General features: G+C 44.4%; 1 protein-coding gene and 1 long non-coding RNA gene across 4 annotated transcripts in view; one reads left to right on the forward strand and one right to left on the reverse strand.

Annotated features, from left to right (window-relative positions):
• The window catches only part of COA1 (cytochrome c oxidase assembly factor 1), a 53,457-nt gene extending 31,535 nt beyond the window's left edge, over nucleotides 1–21,922 (reverse strand). For 2 of the 3 annotated variants that reach the window (XM_074890690.1, XM_074890858.1), the window contains exon 1: nucleotides 21,848–21,922. The gene's annotated coding sequence lies outside the window, so the exon portion shown is untranslated. The remainder of the gene's footprint in view (nucleotides 1–21,847) is intronic. The other variant, XM_074890943.1, reaches the window with a different exon arrangement.
• Nucleotides 1,326–13,281, forward strand: LOC141953029 (uncharacterized). The gene is made up of 3 exons (XR_012631838.1): nucleotides 1,326–1,433; nucleotides 3,655–3,751; nucleotides 12,699–13,281. It is a non-coding gene; the product is annotated as an uncharacterized LOC141953029 (long non-coding RNA).
• Nucleotides 21,923–23,653: the final 1,731 nt, after the last annotated feature.

The following is a 23,653-nucleotide window of genomic DNA, read 5'->3' on the forward strand; positions in this document are numbered from 1 at the left end:
TTTTCGCACTATTCCTCCCTTTCAAATAATCCAGGTGGGTGCTTCATTTGTAAGGTGATGCCTGGAAGTGTGCAGGAGAAGATTGGGGCTCGCACTGTCTCCCATCCTCCCCTCCTTTGCCAGCGATCCAGTGACCAGTTTCAGTTCTGTTTTATCATGGGTACGACCAGAGACTGAGAGGAGTCTCCTGTGCCTCTGCCCTCTTGAATGTCACTGCTGTTCTAGGGAAACCCAGCTGCCACTATGTTTTCCTGATCGCCACTAAGATGATTGTCAAGGACAGAAAATATTAATTAAATTTTAATTAATAAATTGAATACTGTGGGGTTAATTATAGCTATTTACAGGGAGTGTATGGGATTTGGAGAGCCTACCTTCTGGTGTTTTTGCACAAAGTGTTGCCTCTTCCTCTAAGCTCTAATTAGCTGGCTTTTTTTTTTTTTTTTTTAATAGCCAGTTTCCAAATGATTGCTCAGTAGCTCCCAGTTTGTTCCTCATCAGCAGTTCTCTGGCACAGCTGCTACAGAAGGGAAGCAGCCCTGCAGTTTGCCTTGCAGGGAGCAGGTGATAAAGAATCTATCAGAAGTGGTGTAAACCAACATAAAAAAAAGAAAAAAAAAACCAAACTGAGAGGCCCAGCCCCTAACATTGTCTAGCAAGGGGACTATATAAGTTACAAAGGACACGGGCAGAAATAAGAAGGAACAGCAACATCTGAGGCTGCTGCAAGGTGAAAGATTTTCTCTCCGTATGCAGCTCTCTTGTCCAGCTGCATGTTCTACCTCCCTGCATATGTGTAACACCGAGAGTCATCAACAGCAGACAAGCACATAGGAAAAAGCAGGCTGTTCCAGCACAAACTCAGAATAATTTCTCCTCTGCTCCTTATTTTCAACCTACCTGTTTCCTCCTTATTGGTAAAACCTTTTTAAATTTGAAATGGACCTAATTATCTGTATTTTAAAACCAGTTACTTTCAGCCACTCAGTGTATAGCTATAAAGAACAAGGGTCCTTTCAGGACACTGTTAAACTAAAGGCACACAGTAAACATACTGTGCCCAGATATCAGGAGTTTATTCCAGCCTGCTTTTCACTTTCATACCACTAGATGCAAACTAATATTGCCTAAGAACCAGCACAGAAGAGAGCTTTGGGGGTTTGGGGGTTACTCTGGATATTGTTTTGTTGGGGCTTTTTTTGAAAAGTGAACACAATCAGCAGACAGCCCGCTGCTTTCCCTCAAGTGTCTCGTCCTGCCTGCCAGTGTTCCCGACTGAATGGCTGCCACAGGAGCGGAGGGCAGCGGCTGGAGGACGAGGGCTGGCAGCGGTGCCGCAGCCGGCAGCTGGCCTGGTGCCTGCCTTCCCCTTCCCACCGCAGCAGCTGGCTCTGCGTGGCAGGCACAGGAGCCAGATTTTGGCTCCTGCTGAGGTAAGATGGGGTGAAGAAAAGGGGGGAAAAAGATATTTTTTTTTTTGTAACGAAGCGCAGTAACGTTAGTAAGGGAAAATGGAAGTAGACTGGCCAACATGGAGAGCAGGATATCCCCAAAACCCAGCATGGATCCCTGTGGTTTCTGAGGTTGGAAAACCATTGCCTAAATTAAGAAAGCTATCTTCCATCTCCAGAAAGGAAACGTAAAAGCCGGAATTGCTCTTGCAGAAAAGCCTAACTCGTCTGGCTCCTTGAGCATGCTTGAACATTTTATCCACTCCCCTTTGCAGCGAAACGGTTTCGCTGCCCAGGGGCGCTGAGCTGCGGGCTCCCCAGCACCAAGGTGTCTCCCTGTGCTGCACTTTGTCTGAAAGCCTCGGATTACAGCGCCAAAACCCTGCTCCAGGTCTACCTTTCACAGCCACAGAGATTCGCCCCAAACAGGGAAGATGAAGCACTGTCTCCTCTTCCAGTATTTAGAATTGTGTCACCTGAGAAACGCTTGCCAGTGCGTGTGAGAACTCAGCTCCTCGCACCGATACACGCACACCCACTAACAGAGCCGCACTGCCTGCGCAGCACTACCAGCTGCTGCAAGACATCATTTAAAAAAAAAACCAAACTGAATGGTGTCTTCAGACAGGTTTTTCCTAAAAATAATTTTGTAAAGAGGAGGTAAAGATCCCGCTGCTGAAAGCTTTTGCTCCTCCCGAGGCTCAGTTGCTCATTCAAGTCGCAAGATCCCAGTCACACTGAGGACTGTTGGTCACCCGTGGGCTCAGAGGCCTGGAGCCAGGCAAGGGGAGTGCAGGCTTGGTTGCAGGTTTACAGGGTTGAGAGCCCGGATTAGCGAGGCTGTTCTGAGCCGGGCCGGCGGTGCCCGCCTGGCTGGGGCCTGGCCGGGCCGGGCGAGCTGCCGGCAGGCTCGGGCTGCCGGTGCCACCTTCTGGAGACATGCGCAAGCGTTATTCACCTTCCTCTTGCGATGGAAGCAACGCTGGAAAGAAAGTGTCTTCGTTTCACTCCCCAGCCCTGCTTTTTGTGTCCCCCCCTCCCGCCTTTTTAATCCTTAACCATGTAGCAGGTACCTCGTGGGGAGGAGCCCCAGCAGAGGGGGGCGGCTGCGCGGGGCATCCCACGTTCTCTGGAGAAGTACATACCCCAAGCTCGGGAAAATGCTCCCTCCTTTTGGCATCTCCTCTTCTCCAAGCACAGGAGAAGCAGAGAGGAGACAGTGGCACTCTTCTTAAGAGACATCTGTGCATTTTAGGCCAGGAAGGAAGAGCAGGGGCATGCAAGGCCATCCTGGTTAACACTAGTGGCACCATCTCAGGGGCTCACAAAGTATTAATTTCAGCTAGGACTAGCCTGCGGAGAGGGGTCTGACTGGTCTTGCTGTCCAAATAGCTTTAATGGCCATGTGTGAATGCAGAGATCATGAAGTCTTGCCATTTATGTCAATGGCAGTCGTGTTCTCAAAGGGAATTGTCCTCTTTAACATCCAAACCACAAACTGTTGAGCGTGGTTACACCACAGGCATTACTGAGAGCAAGGCTAAGGTTAGAGAGGCCACCTCATCCTGAAAGAATCCAAAATTATATCTCCCGCGGACAGCAGCTGCAGTTCTACCTAGTTCTTATAGCTGCAGAGTGAGACCCGGCCGCTGTCTTCCAAGCAGCAAACAGGATGCATACACCCAACACAGCCTCAAACCCAGCTTGCAGAATAAGCTCGGGAACAACTTTTAGTGCAGAGAAGATGTCTCCAAGGAAGGGTTTAAAGAGCACAATTAGGAGCAGCAGACCAGGAAAAGCTGTGAGGTTGGAAAGAAATGTCTGAATTGGTAGAAAGCAAAAAAGAGCCAAAAACCCCCAAACCTATGGGGACAATGCAGAAGGCAGGCAGCAATGAAACACTGCAGGCTGCAGGGCGCAGCACCGCAGGGCTCCTCGCTGAACACTTGTTCTTCTGCCCCAAACTAAAATGGAGCTTGCAAGCATGCAGCACCTAAAACAAAGGGCCTCAATTTAGTGGCAGCTTTTTTAGGGATTACTGTAACATGAGACAGTGGCAATAGATGCAATGGGTTATATGAAGTGCACAGGTAATGAAATACGGTCTACAATGGGAAATTAAATGACCTTAAATGATACTTAAAAGTATTATACAGACACTGCTGCACTTCTATACTGCAAATGGTACTTGTTTCCATTTCAGAGACTGGGGCGCAGCAGTGACATGGAGTCAGGCGGAAGAACCCATAAGGCAAACGTACAGCAACGGTAGGGCAATGTATTTATTTCATAAACATAAGGTACCTGAAATATTTTTTCATTACATTTATTTTAAATCCGTCAAGCTTTCCTTTCATATGCACACAGCTTAATGATAAATACCAACCGCGTGGTGATTACAGCCACACTGTGGCTTTGATGTGCCACGTTACTATTACGCAACCCACTTTCAGATGCTGACCCATCCAGGTTGTCGGTTTTTACAGTTGGTCTCCACTTGAGTTTAACTGCTGCATAGCTGGTTGAAATATATGTCCTGTTACTGCTTGTGCAATGGCTTCACTGGATTTCTTTTAATGCAGATTTATTAAAAATAGCAGTAGGCTATCTTCCACGTGGTGTAATCAGAGCATCTAGTTAAAGCATCTAATTCCTACCGCTGTTAAGTCTCAGTTCCCACAGCTCTTGGGGAAGGACACGGACAACTCCTCTCTGAAATAAGTTTCAGCAGGATCTGGGATTCTAAGCCCTGCAGAAAGGGATTCACAGATGCTCTTCTCTCTAGCACTGGCACTTGATGGTGTTGTATGCTTTATAACAAAGGGGGTCAGTGAAGTACTTTTACTCTCTTTGGCTACTACACTGAGGAAATAGCAAGATCTCTATTTATAAATTTTATAATTTCCGGTCTGTATTGATTTTAAAAGGATCTTTAGCATGCAAGCAGCTGTTTAATGCATTTTGACCCAAAAGCAGAGCATTTGCATTAGTATTCCCACTAGAACGTTTGTCCTTTCATGTCCATGCATTAAGGCCCTGTTTAAAATCTGTCCATGTCCCTAATCTCTCTGGGGAGCTTTCCCTGAATATTCAATGCTAGTCCACAGTCTGTAACAAAGGAGGGAGGGGGGAAAAAAGAGACAGAGAACAGTGTTTATGCATAAAGTTTAACAGCCTTTTCACGTAAAAAACATCCGCACGCACAAAAGCACCTCAACTACAGAGCCCGGCATTTCCACAGCAGAGATCTGACAGCGTGTGCAGTTTTTCAAGTTAACTAACTTACAATAAGGGCATGAGGCATCTGAGCTCCAGATGCACTCATTCAGGCAGCCAGGGCCATAAATAAAATAGAAAAGAATGCTCTGAGTCTAACATGGCTTTTACAGAAATGTGTTGAAGACCTAGCAGATGGGTTTTGCTGTCTCAGCTTTTACCTGTGTAACAAAGTAAATGCATAAAGCGGCTTACTGGCTCCCGCAGTTCAAAACCTTTGCATTTGCTCCCATATGCTCCCACGAAGATACGGCTAATTTAAACAATGAGCAAAATCCTATCCCCCAGGGAAGCTGATGGCAAAACTCCCACTGGCTCCAGCAGGCTCTGGGTGTTGCTCAACATAAATGCAATTGGCTGAACTTGACTAACGGCATAACCAATACTGTAATCAAATTTGTATTCTTTCATCTACAAATTTGCCACCCTAATGCTGCCTCTGGTGCTGCTGTCGTCCCGTGGTTCTCGTGGAAGGGCCAAGGCAGCGACACAGCTGCTACCTCCAAAACTGGGCTCAGTGCAGCCTCAGCCCATGCTGACAAGCAGCTCTTCCACGGACAGGTGAGAAATCCTCTCCTGGATTAGGACAACATAGCAAAACATTTGGTCCTACCGCTAATTTTGTTTTGCTCTATCTACGTGCTGTTCTAATGAAGCAGAAAACTGCAATCCTGCATTTGAAAGACAGCATATCAGGTAGCAAAAATTTCTGATTTTCAGAAAAGTATGCCAATTGAGAAATGAGTTTTTTCCCTCACACAGAGACTTCATCATCCTCATCATCCAGTCTAGCTTTCATAAACATCTGAGTATTCTTTTTGAAGCCAGTCTGCTCTTTGGGCAGATGGCATGGAAATTTTACAGTCCATTTCATCCCTGATGCCTACAGTTAATGCTGTTAATAATGGGATACGCACACTTGGATACATATACAAACGCACATGCATATACAGACATCCTAAGAGAAGAAAACGTTTCTGACGTGTTCTGATAAGGGAATTAAATTGGTGAAGACAGACTCCTGAGCTCAGCACATACTAGAAGTACATCCTCAAAACTGTACATTTGGCTGACTTTGGGAAAAATTGTGCACTGTGAACGACTAAGCAATGCTTCCTAGTTTAGTATTTCTGGAAAAACAATTCCTTTGTGTCTCTCTTAATCCTTACCAAAATACACCTGCTCACCTGTACTACTTAGTTTTAAAATATAACCATTTGGGTGGCCACCGTCAGTTTGGTTATTGTGGATGCTCACTGTTCGCCACACTTCACTCTGATCTGTCCCTGCAGGTCTCAGATTCTCTTGCCAGAAATACATGTGGTGATTTTAAGGTATGTTTGACTCATTTAATTTCATAACCAGGGAATACTTTTTTCCTCTCAAGATTCTGAATTTTAAACAGAAAATCTCAGCACTGAGGATGGGGAGATGCAGGGAGAGGAACACCCAGCCTGGGACCCCCCCCCCAAGACCAAAGCCTGCACCAGGAGGAAGGGATAGGGGCAACTCCAGGGCTGGGAGGTAGAAGAGGAACAGGCACTGAGGGAGCTGCTGAACTAATGCATGGCGAATCATGGTTGGGTATGTCCTTCCAGAGCCCTCCTTAAGAGGCAACATTTCATTCAGGCAGCTCTTGCAATCTGGGCTCTGCTCATCTTTCTTGGTGCCTTGGCTCAGTCCCTCCCCACAGTTCCCATCCCTGCCAGCTCTCAGGAGTCTCCCCCCATGCACCCCAGCTTCCAGTCAAAGCACTGCTTTGTAATGCAGCTTAGGGAAAGATGGAGGAGGAAGCAGAGAATAAACATATTTGAGGACCCATGACTCAGACTAACTAGAGAATGTGCTTAAAGCAAGTTTGTTTCATCAATGGCAGTGCTCTGCTGTTTGCTTTACCCCTTTTAGACTGGGTCATCCCAATTCTTTTTCTCCATTTAATGGTGACATAACTAAGCGGCCAGGGGGAAGCTGTCTCACCTATCATAAAAGCACAGTATGCAGTAATCACAGGAGGCTACCGTTCAAGACAAAGCCATGAACTCCACTTTTAAGAATGTGCTGGGCTATAATTCTGAAGAACGCACTTATTAGCAAACTCCTGTTTTTATAAACTGCAAATCAAGACACAGCTCCCTTCAGCACTTGACCGGCTTTATGAATCATGAGCCCTGCAGTGCATTGCCATGAGACTTTGCTTTAGAAATAAAATTGTTTGTTCAACAGCAGAACACCCCAGTTCAGCCTTCTCTTTCCACAACTGCTGCTTAGTCTCAAACCAGAATGAAACAGCTCTGAAATTACACATGCTCTTAATGTCCTCTTAGTATCTACCAGATTCAGTATAAAAGCAACATGGTGAATTTCTAAGTCTGACATCTGCTTGATTAAGCAACATTTTCAGTATCTGGCTACTTTGTAAAACTAGGCAGCTAAGTAAAACAGGTCTAATGCAGAGTCAGTCCTGTGATTATTTTATTTTTTTTGGGGGGGTGGTGGTGGTGCTAGAGGTTTCCCAGATATCCCTTATTTCAAAGCAGGAAAAAAAAACAATGGCCAGCTCTGTACCAAACCACAGGTCAATAGATCTCAATGGTCCAAGGTTAAAATCGGCCTCCAGCTAGCTGCACAGACTTATCCCACAGGTATTAAACAGGAAACTTTTAAAGCTTAAAAATAGTTACAGTTATGTGACTTATTCTTGTAAAAGGATTTTTATCATGTACATGAAGACTAGAAGCCTTCCTCCTTTGAAATGTTTGTGTTTGACACTTCCTCTGTAGCACAGCAAGTCTGTGTTTTTCTCTCTTGCACGGACTGTGGGTTGAGTTTTGTTTTGCTATTTTGTCCTTTTTTCTTTCACAAATCAAGCTGTCAGCAGCATGGGAAGTAAATCTGTAACTGGGACACGTAAGAACTCTGTTCTGAGCCTGCATCGCTGCTCCCAGTAAAGTCACCCTTGGAAACAAGAGCACTTGAGAATATCTTAGCACGCAGTGAAAGGCTTTTCGCTACGGTTTATTTAGCTGAAAAGGAAAAACATAATTCAAGTAAAAACCTCCAGAGATTAGAGATGCTAAAAGTACTTGGTCTCTGCTGAGCTTCCTACTACTGCAGGCCACAACCTCTGAACAGCACTTTGTTTGAATATCCGCTTTGGTGGGGACAAAGCTTTGGGGCTGGGAGATAAACCTAGTTTTCTTGGACTGATATGAAAGCTAAACAATAATATATGCTCCTCTCCTACTACCACAACCACTCCCAAAGCTAAGGGAGTCTAGCCCAATACCGAAGGGCCATGCTGCGCACAGCTGGTTGCTACATGCATTGCTTTAGCCTGTTATTAACTTCTTCCTCTGCTCCTTACTCACTGCCCTGTACCATGGCTAGTAGCTGTACTCTCCACATGTCCAGCCTCCAGCCCCAGTAGATCCATCTCATCTGTCCCCAGATGCCACCACTTCCCAGGTGGCCCAGTTTACCTAACCTCGATCTCCTGCTGGGCCCTGGAGCCTATCTCCACCGTCAGATGCACCGTGCTCAACCAGCCCAGCAATGTAATTAGCAGTGCAGCTGCACAGCCACCAACCTGCCAGTATGCATGTGGCAGACCACTTCTTGGCACCTATTAATCATATATTGCATAAGAAACAGTCCCTTAACGCAGGCTAGTCTTTCCACTCCTGAACCATGTAAAGGACATAAAAGCTTTTGGCCCGGCAGAAAAGTGAACAAAATGACTGGTAATTAACTCTCATGACTACAAAGGCTAACAACTTCGGCACTAGCAAAGGGGATCAGAGGCAGCTGAGCTGAGAAAGAACTGTAGCAGAACAAGTATTTGCCTGAGAGCAAACACTGCCAGAGCGCTTATTTTAGAATGAATAGTCATGTTAGTTAACTAGAGCTAACTATTGAACAAATAGCTCACGTTACAGCATACCGAGGTACACTAGATGTATCCTTTGATCTACTGACTGACAGACCTACTGCAGTGTTCTTTTTTTCAGAAATCGAAAAAAACCCAATTTATCCTTTATAGCTGGTTCTGGTTTTTGGTACAGAGTCTTTTCACAAATTAATAGAAACGAAACTCGTATGAAAAAGGAAACTAAAATGGACTTACTCATTGCAGCATGAAATATTTACACTCAGCGTGAGCATGCAAAGACAAAAAGAGCAACCAAATTAAAAGTTTTTCTGTAAATTGACACGTGTGACTGTTAACCCCTTACTCATATCTCCATCAGGACAGGCAGGCTTTGGTGCACTACGTGCTCTTGTTATTTCTGACCTTTTAATGCAACTGCAGCCTCTCAGCATCAGGATTTGGCCTGCTGTTCAGTGGCATACTATGTAGCCCACCACGCCCTACATGCCACTTACTTAAAATACCAGTGTGGACAATGAATATGACTCCCATGGTTTTCAAGAAGTAGGGGAAGAAAGCTGGTTTTTTGGGAGTGTTTTTTAAGGCAGCCAAAATTCATCCTGAAAATTACAAGTATGTGTTCTGATTATCACCATGCAAGTAAACACAGCTCATCTGGAAACACACATGAACTGATGAGCAAATGTTTCCTTCTTAGGTGAACTGCTTTACACTGGTCATAAATTTAAGGGATTTGACAGGGATTAAAGATTCACTTGTCAGCTGCTATGTCCTTTAATAAGCTTCTTAACATCTATACTGACAGAAGCAGCATGTCCCCAATTTAGCAAACCAGGCCATCTCTGTTCAGGTTTCGCAGCAGCTCCGGAGGCCTGGAAAAAGTATTAAATGCAGTGAGTTTTTTGCCCCCTTTAGGGAAATAATCTGCTAAATAGATTTTCTTCAGACCCAGCTTTTGTGAAATGGACAATAAAAGTATTAACTTAATTTTGAGGGGCCACACAAAGCGTGTGTGGCTCTTTGTGCTCTATTGAAGAGAAATTCACATACCGAAAACCCGTGTTGTGCTCTGCTATATACTGTTCTCGTACCTCCTGGCTTAGTTCATGCCCACAGCAAGCTTCTTCCTCAAGGTTTATTCAGCTCAGTAAGGATGGCCTTGCTTGTAAAGCACTTGACAGCAGCTAGGGGTTCTCTGCCACAGGCAATGTACCCACTGACCTTCTAACCTAGGCAAGCAGTCTTAATCCCTGTTTTGCACTCTCACCTGTAACACGGAGATCAGAAAATTCTTTTACCTTTCCAGCTAAATATTCTTCGACTTTTTAAATGGTACGCTCCTTAGGACAGAGGGTTGACCACGTACTTATCCAGAACCAAGCACAAATCACACTTTGCTTTAATTCTTTGGGATCTCTGGACAAGAATCACCCCCTAAAACGTTAAACTGCTTTTGTTTAACAGCGTTTTTAAAGTTCAAGCTGACTTTAAAGCAGACCAGGCAGATTCTCACTTTGGGCCCTTAGGTTAATCTGGTTTCCATCCTCCTGTCTTTCTATGCTGTGGGCAATTCCAGGCAAGTTTCTTGCTGGTCTCTTACAGTTGTTTTGTGCCATCTGACACTGCTGGGGCCATGCAAGTAAGGAACTGTAATAACAATACTAACTGCTCAGCTTTGACAGGACATAGCTATTTTTACTGGATTACTTTTCTGGCACAGCATTTAAAGCACCAAATGATTTGACACCTGTAATTTTATACTTGGAATAACACAAGGTATTCATACTTCTTTTGTAATGTAAGATAAAAGCAAACACTACATATGTTCTCATTCCAGTGCTGCTGTCTGGCAGCTATTTGCCTAAGGAAAAACAAGTACTGTTACATTACAGAATATGTGGAAAAGTAAGAGCTATGGAAAAGAAATCATTAAATAGGTAACTTATTCCCCTGCTAGCACTAGACTGCTCCCTGCAGCATGTTTCAGAGTGTTTTGTCCAGTCTGGTTTTACAAGTTTCACATTACTTTCATTTATATCTTTAATACAGCGCTGAGTCCAATGCGGTTTGGTGCTGCTTATTTTCCTTGTCTTTCAACTAGAAGACTCAGTGCTAGACCAGCTGTTCATATAGAGTCGGCTCCAAAGCTACTGAAAAAAATCTGGACTCTTTCCACTGACTTCAACAGGCTTTGGATCAGGCTCATGAAAAGACAGTGAATACATTTCATGTAAGACTAAGCAGGTTACAGTCAGCAAAGTATAAAGAGGATTAGCTGTGTACAATCCAAAGGCATATTACTCCACATGCTTCTGAAACAACTGGCTAACACACTTTCGCTTTCACAGAGAGAAAGGGCCAGATTCGTTTCTGGTGCTCTGCCACTAAGTCAACGCCACCGTGCCAGGAACGAATTTGATCTGGAATCTGCCCAGTTAGCCTCATTACAAGTGAGATTTTCCTAAACTGGAGGTGAGGAAATTTATTTTCTAAAAATGGCAAAACAATAAACAAATGCTTTCTGCTTTCCAGTTGAAGTTTAGGTCTTTTAGACTAGAGACCCTGTGGAATAAGTATCAAGATAAACACACTGGGGTTTGTCTCTCTCCTCTGGCAGGGAAGGATGGAGACTCCTTCTTCTTCAGAACCTAAAATGGGTCATATTTGGTTTAAAACACCTATACTTAGACCTTCACTTTCTGTCACCGAAACAGATGGGCAGCCCCAAACCGCTTATTTGTGCATATTTTACAGAGCACTGATACTTCAACACACACCCAGTGTGTATGCTTTGAGTGCATGACTTCTGAAAGCTAGAAGGCCTTTTATCAGGAATTATTTTATCAGTGGGGGACTCATTCTGAACAATACAATCAAACGAAGACGGTGGTGCGCAGTTATTCTCCCCACCCTTTCAAAGTTCACAGCAAGCCGCGTCACAGTTAGTGATGTTCTCAGCTGCTGAGAATGCTTTAATCAACCACACTTTTTTTTCTGCTCTCTCTGTTCCCTACGGACAGGGGACTTCATGGCACTGCTTTGTTGTACAATGTGTACAGTTATAACCTACGCTAAAAGTATGCTATCAGTAAACGAACACTGGGTGTGTGTGTCAAGCAGATGAGAATGTTCTTTTGATCTGTGCTCCATCACTCTGGCAGACGGATGTCTAAATTGCTTTATTAATGTGCTGAAGTCTTCCATCATTTCTCAAACAATACTGAAGGAATAATCAGAACTTCATCGCGTTTTGATTTGCTGCTCTTCCAGCTCAAATCTAGCTGGATGTTGTGCAGTAGGGAAAAAAAAGATTTAAAAACAAAAAATTTATTAATTTTCAAGAGGGTTGGGAAGAAGATATCATGTACTTGACACTCTTGGAAGCCACCGTCAGAAGCTTCTCAAAATTTCTGTTTAATTGCAAAGCAGTTTCCACACAATATGGGAGCTGTATTTAGCTTTAAGTACAATTTTGAAACTAGTTCAAGGGAGCAAGACAAGGGATTCAAAGCTTTTTTTGAGGATAACTTAGAATCAGAAAAAGCATGTTTAAAAAGCATAGAGGTTTCTGAACATGATGATAGCAATGCTTTTAGCCTCCAACATAGGAATAGCTGGGGAAAAACAAGTAATGCAACTGGTTTGAAGCTACAGAAGCACATTAAAGAAAGCTTACATGCAATTGCCTGTAAGACTGTGATGTAGAAAATCCTTGATAACCCTTCCAAAAATATGATTCTTATGTGATAGTGTGACAAAAACTGTGAATTCACCCAAATTTCCCCAGATTGAATGACACAGCTATAAATGACAAGGGGGAGAGAAAAAGAGGCAAAGTAGGGCCTCTGTTCTATAAAAGAAAAAAATCAAACTACCACTTCACAGGCAGCTAAGCTGATCTAACAAGTCACGGTTGCAAATGTGCGAGGTCAAGTCTCTCAATCTCTTACCCAGCCTCCCAGCTGCATTTTCAACAGCTCGGGCACTCCTCTGATCCTTTACCTTCTATCTGTCATTTAGTCAGCCGATTTACCCTGCTATTCCAGAGAAAGCTATCTACCTTTCTGTTATTTTTCTTCCAGACTAATAGGTCAAAGTGGCTAAAGGAGGGATCCAACGCATGCCAGAACAAGCGCAAGGTAAGAAGCAGGATGACCAAGAGCAAGGAGAGCTGGGAGCGGAGAGGACTGGGGACCACCACTTCTCTCTTCTGGTGGTAGCAAACGGTGAAAGCATCTCCGGGTGTCTCATGGAAGCACTGTCTTAGCGCAAGGACGTCATTAGAAAGGAAGGGTGACTCGAAAGGAGAAGTGGAACAAGTATGGGTCCTGATCATTGTTGCTTTGGAGGTGTGTGGATATAAGGATGCAAACTAGAGGAGCAGGAATCCCGTATGTCTGCAGAGGATTTAATGGATAGAAAAAATATGTGCATACGCAGCAGCTGCAGCACAGTGAGGAGCCAGGGGATGTATAATCTATATGCAAATGACTGCGTAGCTCCCCCACCCATGAAGGCATGGGGCTGACTGCACAGAGTCTTAGTAGCTGTGCATTACGTCTACGTCAAGCCTTCTGTTTCTGAGGAGTTTTGCACTTCCTATGCATGGCTGGCCAGCACAGCACACAGCCAGAGCTGCTCCTGCTAGGCTGCTTCGTGTTCTTCAACTGCAGTGCGTGCTCACAGTGCTAATGTCGAGGGTTTCTAGACATGCAGCAACTAGTTCAGAAGTGTCTGCTCCCTACAGCTACCAGACATCTGGAAAGCCCAGACAGATTTAAGAAGTCCTCAAAATCTGCCTAAATGTGATTTCCAGGTGGAAAGAGTAAATGTGTCTAGGAAAAGGAAGCCTGCAACATCCAGAAAGTCCTTCACTACCTGTAGAAAAGCAAACACAGAACAACAGAAGTTTAGGAACACCTGTTCTAATGAACTAAAGGCAGGGCTGGAGCTCAAGTCTCAATTTCTTCACCTGTCTTCTCTACTGACTTGATTTACCATAACTCCATTTTACAACGAATTTGAGAGGACGTGCTTTCACAAAATGGAATTATGAGAGGTGTCTTGCAGTTCAGCTTCATAAATGTTCCTGTCACTGCATAAAGAACTTCAGGCCTAGACACCCATGAAGAAAATAACTGTAAATGAATAAGAGGCTATGCACTAATGGGAGAATCCACCCTTCTCTCTCCTTTATATGGCACTGTCTTATAAAATTACTTACTTACATACCTCACAGAGACGCAATACTTAATTAATATTTGTGAAGTGCTTTGAAATTCTGATGGAAGACATCATACTAGTGTGTATTATGACTAATACAGTGTAAAAGTGATGCCAATGGTGTTGCTCAAGCAGAATGATGAAAGGATATCTATTCAGTTTCTCATTTAAAAAGGGGAACGGAGGTGAAGAAGGGTTAGGAAAGCATTTTAAAACTCAGTTATCCTAAAGGAAAAGGGAGAACAGGGGAGGAGAGGAGCTAAAACAGTTTTCAGAGGAATTTACTGTGCAGTGTGCATTAACTCCTGCAAAGTCAGAGAGTAGGCGCCTACAGCAAAATCCTGGCTCCAGTCAAGTACACAGAAAATGTTTCACCAACTTCAGTGAGGTGAAGATTGTTAGTTTTTGTCATAATTTCCAAGAGATGTTTCCAGCATCCCATATGCAGCTTTGTGACTTTGCACAGTTGCTTGTTTACAGTTTAGGTTCAGGAAATAACCTCTTCAAGCTAGGGCATGCTCACCATGTAAAAGCAACTGCTCAGCTAATCATCTTTCTACTACATCCCACATCTGGAGTAAATCTTTCCATTCTGATAATGAATTTGGACCTGAGCTACCTATTTAAGTTGGTGGCAAAACTCCAGTTAAATGGAAGCAGTGTGGAGATCACTGTAGATTTTGTGATAAAGACGGGAAGAAAACACCCTGTGTTTAACAGTGGTTGTAACTCATATATATCCCTGGACTTCAATTCATTTACTCAGAAGACTGTGGAATTTGTAACTAATTCCCGACTGGAAAAAAAAAAAGGAAGTAACAGAAATTCAGACAACTTCTTCTTTCAGAATTAGTCCTCCATACCTAGCAGGATAAAGACTGTGAGAAACATGCTCCTCACCACTTCTGGGTAAGGCAGAGTTAAAGAGCACATTTTTCAACTGGAAGCTTTGCACTTAGTAGGCTCGAAGGAGAAAGGCTATAAAGAGTAGCAGGTGATAGGTATCAAAATCTGAGAGAAGGCAGAAGGTACCTGGGAGCTTTTAGTATTAATAGGAATCATTTTACAGCTGGAGTCTACAGCTGCTTTAGTAGGAAACTAAGTGAAAATGTGCTATGATACAAGTTTTGATTTATTTTTTTTTTTTTTTAAACAGATTGAAGCCTGCTATTTGGTGTATACAGGGCTTTTGGTAAGCTATTACTTGCCTTTTTCCAAGTCGTGTGTGATGGCTTCCACTGAGTATCTCTTAATGTACTCCTATACAGCACAGGGAATCTTAGAGGTACTATTTATTGTAAACCATCTCTTAAGGTAGGCTTTCCAACTATGCTACATGTAGAAATGTTGGACTACAGCAAAACAGCACTTCTAAAGCAGCTTTGTGTCTATGCAATTGCCTAGACCAAATGTGATTATTAAGTTGCACATTGCAGCTTTCCCTCCTCACTTGTGCTAGTATGCTGTATCTTTTTAACTGTACTGCAGGTTCTGAAGCATGTAGGCTTTTAGTTTTCTCTCTCAGTGCTTGTACAGCTGTGTCCACAAATGTATATATCCAGTAAAACCCAAGGAAATGTTCCTAGATGCCAGGATTAAGCTTAGATAGCTACAGCTCTAACAACTCACATGCAGTTCTCTGCTTTCTATTTAACAGAGGATTTTCCTAAACCTCTTGCAGCAGCTCTTGCTGTAGCTCTAACTACTGACAGTTGCTTTCTAGTCCTAGTGGAATATGCAACATCATTCTTCCATCTAAACCCAGTAGGCAAAATGGGTTGGTGTATGACCTACATCATGTTGCAGCTCTCTGGATCCAAGGAGAGATGATGCTAAGGGGCCAAGGCAAAAATTCAAGCCTAAAGCTTTTATTGACTAAAAGTTAAATGCCTGATCCTTGAAGACATGTGAAAACAGTGCCGTGTCACTTGTTTAGACAGATAGGCTGTGTCTCCTTCCTCTGAATACTCATTAATAGCATACTTAGTGGACAACGAGTCCCATCAAACATGGCAAATGTTTCTTTAGAGTCCGCCTGTATTATGGTTGGAGATAATGTTGGGCAGGCAGCATAGAGGAAAAATGACTGTCTACTGCTTGGCAAGGCTGCTTTCAGGGAAGGACACTGAAAAGATGCTTACTACATGTTCTGGAGAGGTGTAATTTTGTGGAGAAGCCAGAAGAAAATGATACAGGAGATCACAGTATGCAAGGCTGTATGTAAGTCAAAGACCTTTGCTTAGTGATGTCTGCATTGAGCTGATAAGACCTAAAGGACTTTTTAATACTGTTCCTCATTTTAAGACTTCAGAAAAAACAGAATGCTGCTAAATTAGGTATTTCATGGCTTGTCCTCCTCACTGTGTGTCCACCTACGTTATCCTTGACTTTTTACCTGGCTAGCTCTGGCTTTCTCCTACTGTCTTACCCTTTTTTCCCCAGTAGGCTGAAGAGCAGCCCAGCAGCAATCTCTGAAAAACCACACCTATATGGAAAGCATCTGAATTGCCTCTAAACACATCTAATCAAGCCTAATCACTCCTACCTGGCATGCTTCTCAGAGTAGGTTCTTGCAGTTCTCTAATCTTCTAATCTACGTTTCTGTGCCTTGTTTGAATGTTAACACTACTTTCATGATTCTCTTATGCCATGAACAGGACACAAATCCCTGATTTACTGTTAATTTGTGTCTCTGGCAAGACTTGTATTCCTTCCACCTACAACCTGCCAAAGTGAACTCTTGTCAGGCAGTCTAGTCACCCTGTATCTACAAATGTTGCATTCTGAGTATCTTCTTCTTTTCTCCTACCTCCTAAGTACCCTATGTACATTTCCCAGCCTCAGGTGAATGATTTTTCATGTTACATTAAAATGAATGTTGTTCAGATGGGCATGTCTTTTCAAGTAGTCCAGGTATTGGTGTACTACCTAGTGCTTACACCTTCAGTTTGTGGTGTTCATCAACACTGTACAACCAGTTGTAGAGACTCCTGTAGAGTGCTGAAAGACTGGAAATAACTGATCTGAGGTCTTTTGGACTGTGTTAGGTTTCTGTTGGATCAAACTTCCCTATGGATATTCCCATTCCTTATGGGTCTTCCTTCCAGGGGAGTTCAGTACCTCAATTTCTAAGTATTTTAATGCTAGACTGATCTCTCTTGAAATTACTGCTGGCTGTATCTACATCAGAAATAACTACAGGCCTGTAAATCAAAATACCTGATGCTGAGGGCTGTGTTCCCCCTATGTGGGGGTTTTGTGTGTGGTTTGTTTAGACCAGCTCTTGCCTGTTCTCATGGACTTTCCCACCTATGACTTGTGGACAGTGTTAGGCATTCTCCCATGGTGCAGCCTCTGGTGGTCCCTCTGAAAACTTCGAGTCAAAGTGCAGTACATGGAGACAATCTGCTTCAAAAGCACACTCCTGGCTCTAACTCATTTAACATCATCAAAGCGAGAATTTACACTAGTGCCGGAGCATAGATCAACACCTGCCAGACAGACTGGGAGATTACTGCTGCCATTAATGAAGTTAATCCGCATCTGGAGAAGGCACACAGGGATGTGGAAGATTTCTATCTCTTTGTTAGTTAATGGGAGAAGCTTGCAAAGCCATTCTTCAAAGCAGATACAGCTACAGATAGGAAAAAGGAAAACATTCCCAGTTCACGTGCCTCCAGTTTGATCTCTGAGAGGCCTAATAACATGGTGGCAGAATCCATTTTTAGGTAATAGATAATTGGGCTTACTATGTTTAGTGATCAAATTAATAGCAGGAATGACTTTTTATTTGGTGTAGGGAGGGGCAAGAAAGGCAGGGCAAAATCCTCCAAATTATCTGCTGTGTGCTGAGGATATACTCTGAGACTGCTCGGGAAACAGGGAGTATGTATTTTAGCTGGTGGTATGCTGTGCAGTCACTTAATGAAAATATGTAAATACCAATCACCAGGGCAAATTACTCTGCCCTGGGGGAAAGGGGGTGGGGGTGGGGTGTTAAATGCAACTGTTATTACTGATGTCCAGTTGTTAAACAAAAAAACACCACCACCACCCCACCAGATGAAAGTGTTCTATCACTTAACTAAGGTCACTCTAATACCAGAAAGCATCTCTGAAACACACTTAAAAGCAAGTATAAGTAGCTGGTGATGCTTTTCAAGTTGCTCACAACAGGGAAAAGACTAAGAAGCAATCCTGAACCAACAATGGGAACCGTGTTAGTAAAATTTCAAGTTTTCTTGTGTATCGGGTAACTTTTCAGAAGTACACTCTCAAATAGTTTCTATTCCTTATGATCTGCTGAGTAGAAAAAAAGTAAGACTGCATATTCAAGAGGTTAGCTCCCACTCTAGCTTTATAGTCATGTAACTGCTGCTTACTTCCAGAAACTGAGAAACAATACAGCCTTTTTCTGCAACTTTCTCAGTTACACAAAATCACTGCTCAAAACTGTAGACTGAGTCACCATCAGCATTATAGACAAATAGAAAAATCCAGCTCAGTCCCTTTTTTCCCTCTCCCCTCCCCTTTGCTTGAATATACAAGCATTTCAAGATCAAGTGCTTACGCACATCAGTTTTTGACTTCTGTTTCTGTGGCACCTGCACAGTTGGGACCTGGACAAATGATGAGCTGCCTGCACAAAAGTAGGCTAGAGCTGATGCGGCCGTCAGATCTGTATCTAAAGCTCCATCCTAATTCTCAGAACAACCACAAGTTGGGCCGCCACCAAATCAGCCTCAGAACTGCTCTAAGCGCTGTGCTGCTGACTAGGTAAGGCAGTACAGGCAAGTAAGAGAAACTACTGTGCAGTATCAATGCTTGCATGGAGCTATGCTGTTTAACAGATAAACTGCGTTCAACAGGGCTGGCTAAACTGTGACAGGTATAAAAGGAAGGTCAAGGGCCCCAACGGCCATGTTGTTAGGGAGGGCATGTGTGGGCCTCTTCGTGTGTGCTCCAACACTTAAGGTGCCTTAAGTGTAGTGAAAACAACCCCCAGCATCAGCTCTTCCTCCTGCTCAATTTTATGTTGTGGTCACAGCTGCAAAGGTAAGGATGTTATTTTGCTCCTTTTGCTCCTCTGGCATTGAGTCAAAACCCAGAAGTTTGTATTAGAAAAGTGGCCTGGAAAGTACTATATTAACAGACATGCAAAGCCTCTGACTTCTGGGGAATAAAGAGCTTTGAAGTAAAATACATGCAGCAGCAGTAGTAATCCATGCACACTTCATTAATTTCAGAACTGCAACAGCAAAGTACTACTTAGAAAAAGCTGTAAGAGAATAATGAAGGGTTTGGGCTTTTTCTTTTAATCGCAAAAGCTCCTTATCTCAGTTCTCCATGTTTTTTCATTCAATTTACAGTAGTCTAAATTAAAGCTCATCTAACAAAAAAATGACACATAAAGTTTGACTAACCTCTTCACCCCCCTCTTGGTGACAATCCATTCTTCCTCAGGGGAATAAATGCAACAACTTTAAAATTGCTTGGTTAAGATAACTCCTCTGCGCTTTGTGCTTAATGGAATTTGGCTGACTTTAGATATTTCAGCACCTTAAATTATTATGTGGAGATAGTGAGGGCAGCAATTCTTGCAAAGTCTTAACTAAGACAAAAGGATCTCTAGGCACTAAGCTGTTGCGTTATCTCTCAACGTGCACGCATCTTTCTGTACCACACCCCCAGGCAAGTTTGAGAACCCTTAACATGGGCTACCGCACAGTATGAAACATCAGTTTCAAATTTGAGTCAAAGCTTAGACTCAAAACAAAAGAGTAAGTGCAGTTTAACACTACATTTAAGTGCAGCAGTGAGTTGCTGCTGGAAGGGGTGCTCATGCCCCTTTTTCCCTCCCTTCTGCTAGACTGTGCAGCTGCAGCGTATGCCCTTCCAGAAAGCTGCGATGCACTGGAAAACCAGCTTTCAAAAAACTAGCTGATCGCTAAACTGGATACAAGAGGTACAGCACGATGTACAGCTGGGCAGTGGAACAGGGCCATCTTGCTGTCACAGCCTGCTATTACTCCAGCCTGTGAGGCCGGACTAAGGAGGATGGCTCATTTTTCCATCTCAGCACTTCAGTTTATCAAAAAATGGCTCTAAAAGAAGCAATCCAGCCCACTTATACCTCGTGCTACGTGCTCCCTTCTTGCACTTTAAGAGTTCATGTGAATCAGCAGAAAGTAATTGATTTGATTCAAAACCAACTAGGCTGGGAGGCAGGAGGAATGAGCTTCACCAATAAGGGACAGGGGAAACCTCGTCTGGTTTAGTGATGAGAGTGGTCTTAAACTGGAGAGTTTCAATTTTTAGAGAAAGAAACATAGTAATTTGATTTCTTCACAGTGTCAAAATATTAAACATGCTGAAGACAACCTGATCACTTCTCAAGTTGTACCTGAATGATGAAGCAAATCTGACTGTAGTTTTCTTACGATGTGGATTAGTTACTGCAACCAACTTGCTTTATGCTTGCCCTAGTCCTTAAAATTTCCACTAGCTGTGCTTCTGACACAAGGTTTTCCACAGCGCAGAGTACTTTGGGCATGTGCCTGTTTTAAACTGTACCTCAGCCCAAGGGATGTTACCTGCCACAGCCTTCTGTGCTTGTTGGCCGTGGGCAGAAGCAATGGCACCTTGTGCCTCCTCCACCCCACACCCACCCACGTGGGAGCTGGAAGTGCTCCCTTGGGCAGCACCGTGTCTGAAAATGATATTTAAGTGGGTGAAAGCAGCATTATCGGAGCAGGTCTTTACAGCAGCTTGAATATTTTCTGTGTATCAGGCTTTGTAGCTTGCTAGATAAATTCACCTTGCATCCCACTTCTAAAAGCAGGTGACGTGTATCTAAAGCACAATTACCATTAAGATGGTCCTGGTAATCGCACTGCGAGATGATGTGTGTATAATTACTGCACTCCTTCATCCTCTTGCGAGGTCTAAGGCTCCTCGCTTAGCAGGCCTGCGCCCACCCCGCTGCACAGCTTCCCTCGCCGCAATGTCACCCAGCTAGTGCCTCTGTGTTCACCCTGCCGCCTTTCACAGAATCACAGAATCATCCAGGTTGGAAAAGACCCTGAAGATCCTCCAGTCCAACCATTAACCTCACACTGACCGTTCTCAACTCCACCAGATCCCTCAGCGCTGGGTCAACCCGACTCTTCAACCCCTCCAGGGATGCGGACTCCACCCCTGCCCTGGGCAGCCCATTCCAACGCCCAACAACCCCTTCTGGAAAGAAATACTTCCCAACACCCAGTCTAAACCTTCCCTGGTGCAAGCCGAGGCCATCTCCTCCTGTCCCATCGCTTGTTAAAATATTATGTGAAATCCTCACCCTTCTGACAGACATGGTTAGAACTGGCAAAAAAGCTACAGTGGGAGATTAACATGGAGAAACTAAAAATGAAAACATCAGACGGATAAATTACCATCATGTACTCCTGTTCATTTGGGGCTGACATCTAACAGGAAAGATTAGCAGAAAGGCCATTCGAAAGTACTGTCATTGATATTCAAAGCTATTGCAAAAAATATATGCATTTGGCAAAGATACAGGCCTTTCATCAAGCTCTGCATGACTAAGCTTATGTGAGCATTGAGCTCATAGCAAAATTCGGGTCCGATTGTGTTGTGAGGGTCATCGAATAGCAAAGTCATTTTATGATTTCTATTTTCTCTGCACCAGCACACGGAGGAGGAAAGGAGACAGCCTGCAATGGGCGATCCCCCACTTCCTAAGCCTCTGCTCCAGATATAAGCGGCTGCTCTTCTCTCAGCCCTCCCGCGGTGCAAACCCGCCCCCCGCGGGGCCCCGACTGCCCCCAAGCCCCCTCCCGCGCCGCGGCCGCCATTTTGTGCAGCGCCGAGCTCCCCCCCCCGCCAGCGGACGTGGGGAGGGGGGGCTCACTCGGGTGCCGCGGCGCCCGCGGGGAGGGCGTGGGGGGGTCCCACCCTAAGGACAGCAACCGCGCCCCGGGCTCGGCTGCCCCTCCCCACTCACGGCAGCGGCGGTCGCGGAAGGGCTCAGGCGCGGGCCGGGGGGGCCGCCATTGCCGCGGCCGGCGATGCCGGTGGGGCGCGCCAGGGGGCGCTGCCGGGCGGCGCTGCGAGCGGCCGCGGCTGAGGGCGGGGAGGGGAGGGTGTGGCGGCGGCGCGGGGCCTGCCGGCGTGTAAACTGGGGGGGCGCTATCTGAGGGTCCCTCTCCCCGGGGACAGGGTTGGGGGTTTCCTCGGTCTGGGCCTCCCCCTTTTCGCCGGAGGTGGCGGGTGTCCCGCAACCGTGGGGTGGCTGTGGGGGAACCTGTGAAAAGGCGGCTGCGGGTCCCAGCCCGCTGCCTCGCCAAAGCTCAGGCTGCCCCGTAACCCAAATCCCATCAGCTCCTACTGATAATCCAAACCTCACCTGAATTTACTGCCTTGTTCTAAGATCTGCTCTCTTTTGTGGTGCTTTTTTTTTTTTTTTTTCCGTGCCAAGCCCCAAACCAAGGGGCACCCTAAAAACTCCCTCATGCATAAAAATAAAATTGAAAAACCCAACAGAATTTCTGTAAGCATCTTTCCAGCAATCCCCAAAGACAACTCTGGATCTAATCTGATGATCTGATTCCATACACCGATATGCATATTCAACTTAATTAGTGCTGGCTTTAGCTTATCTTTTTCATTCCAAATTTATCCCTCATCATTGTCCCACGTAAGCTGATGTCCCCGCCACAGTTTATTTAAGCAGGCTGTTCGAGCTGTCTCTGAGCTCAGCACTTAGGCTGTAGCATTTGTAAAGTGTGTATGAGTGCTGCTGGATTACAGGATCCTGAGCCTTGGCTCACAGTTTTAATTCATGTGAAATTAAATGATGAGTGTACCAATAATTTCAGAGTGTGTTCCGCTGCTGTTTCTTACTGCATCGTACCTGCTTTGATATTTATTGTATGCGCTTCCTGGCTGAGGAGTTGAATCAGACATTCCTCTCAGGGCTGTCGCCAAGCCAGTTTGTTCTTTTATCCAAGTAGTTTCCAGCTTCTTATTTACACTTTTTGGCTTACCATTGTGATTTAGTGGAATGTTACCTGCTATTGAATTCTCCCAAATAAAACTGTTTCTTCCCCTGGAGGGCTTCAAGCAGTTGCCAGTCAACTCCTATCGCCAGAATGATGATTACATTATTTTGCATTGCTTAGTTGCTCCTGACAAAATATTGAGAAGTGAGGGGTTGCTAGGTTGTAGCTGGAGTTAATTAATACATCTGCTTGCTAGGACTTGTAACCCTTGTGGGACTGTGGAAGGTGAGAGCAGGGAGAAACATGGTATGGAAAGACAATCAGCAGAACAAAACGATGTGCAGATATGACCAAAAAATAGACAATGAGAAATACAGGACAAAAAAAGGGACTGGGTGGCCCAGCCTAGTGGGAACTCTTCCTATGGTCCTAAGAAGCCCTGTTAAGAGGCTGTTTTGTATGCAAAGCTGCAGGTCTTTAAACCTCTCTTTCTCTCCCCCTGCCTTTCCACTAGCATCCCTTCTTTATGGGAATCATTTGCCTTTACCTTCAGGGGTGGTCTGACTCCTGCATATCTAATTCCTCCCTGAAAAATCTATTTCATACATTTCAGACCTGAAGAAGGATTTTGTGCCAAAAGCTTGTCTGCAGTTCCCAGCTATGCCTGTGTTGGCCTAACTACCCCTGCAGGTCTTCTCCTTGTAATTTTGCAATGATGAAAGCTATATGATATCCATCCAATTTTTGTGAAGTTTTATTGGTATTGAAAGGTTCTCATTATTTATAGATACTCTCTCTGCTGTTTCCAT

The sequence above is a fragment of the Strix uralensis genome, chromosome 1, assembly GCF_047716275.1.
Source record: "Strix uralensis isolate ZFMK-TIS-50842 chromosome 1, bStrUra1, whole genome shotgun sequence".
NCBI lineage: Eukaryota > Metazoa > Chordata > Aves > Strigiformes > Strigidae > Strix > Strix uralensis.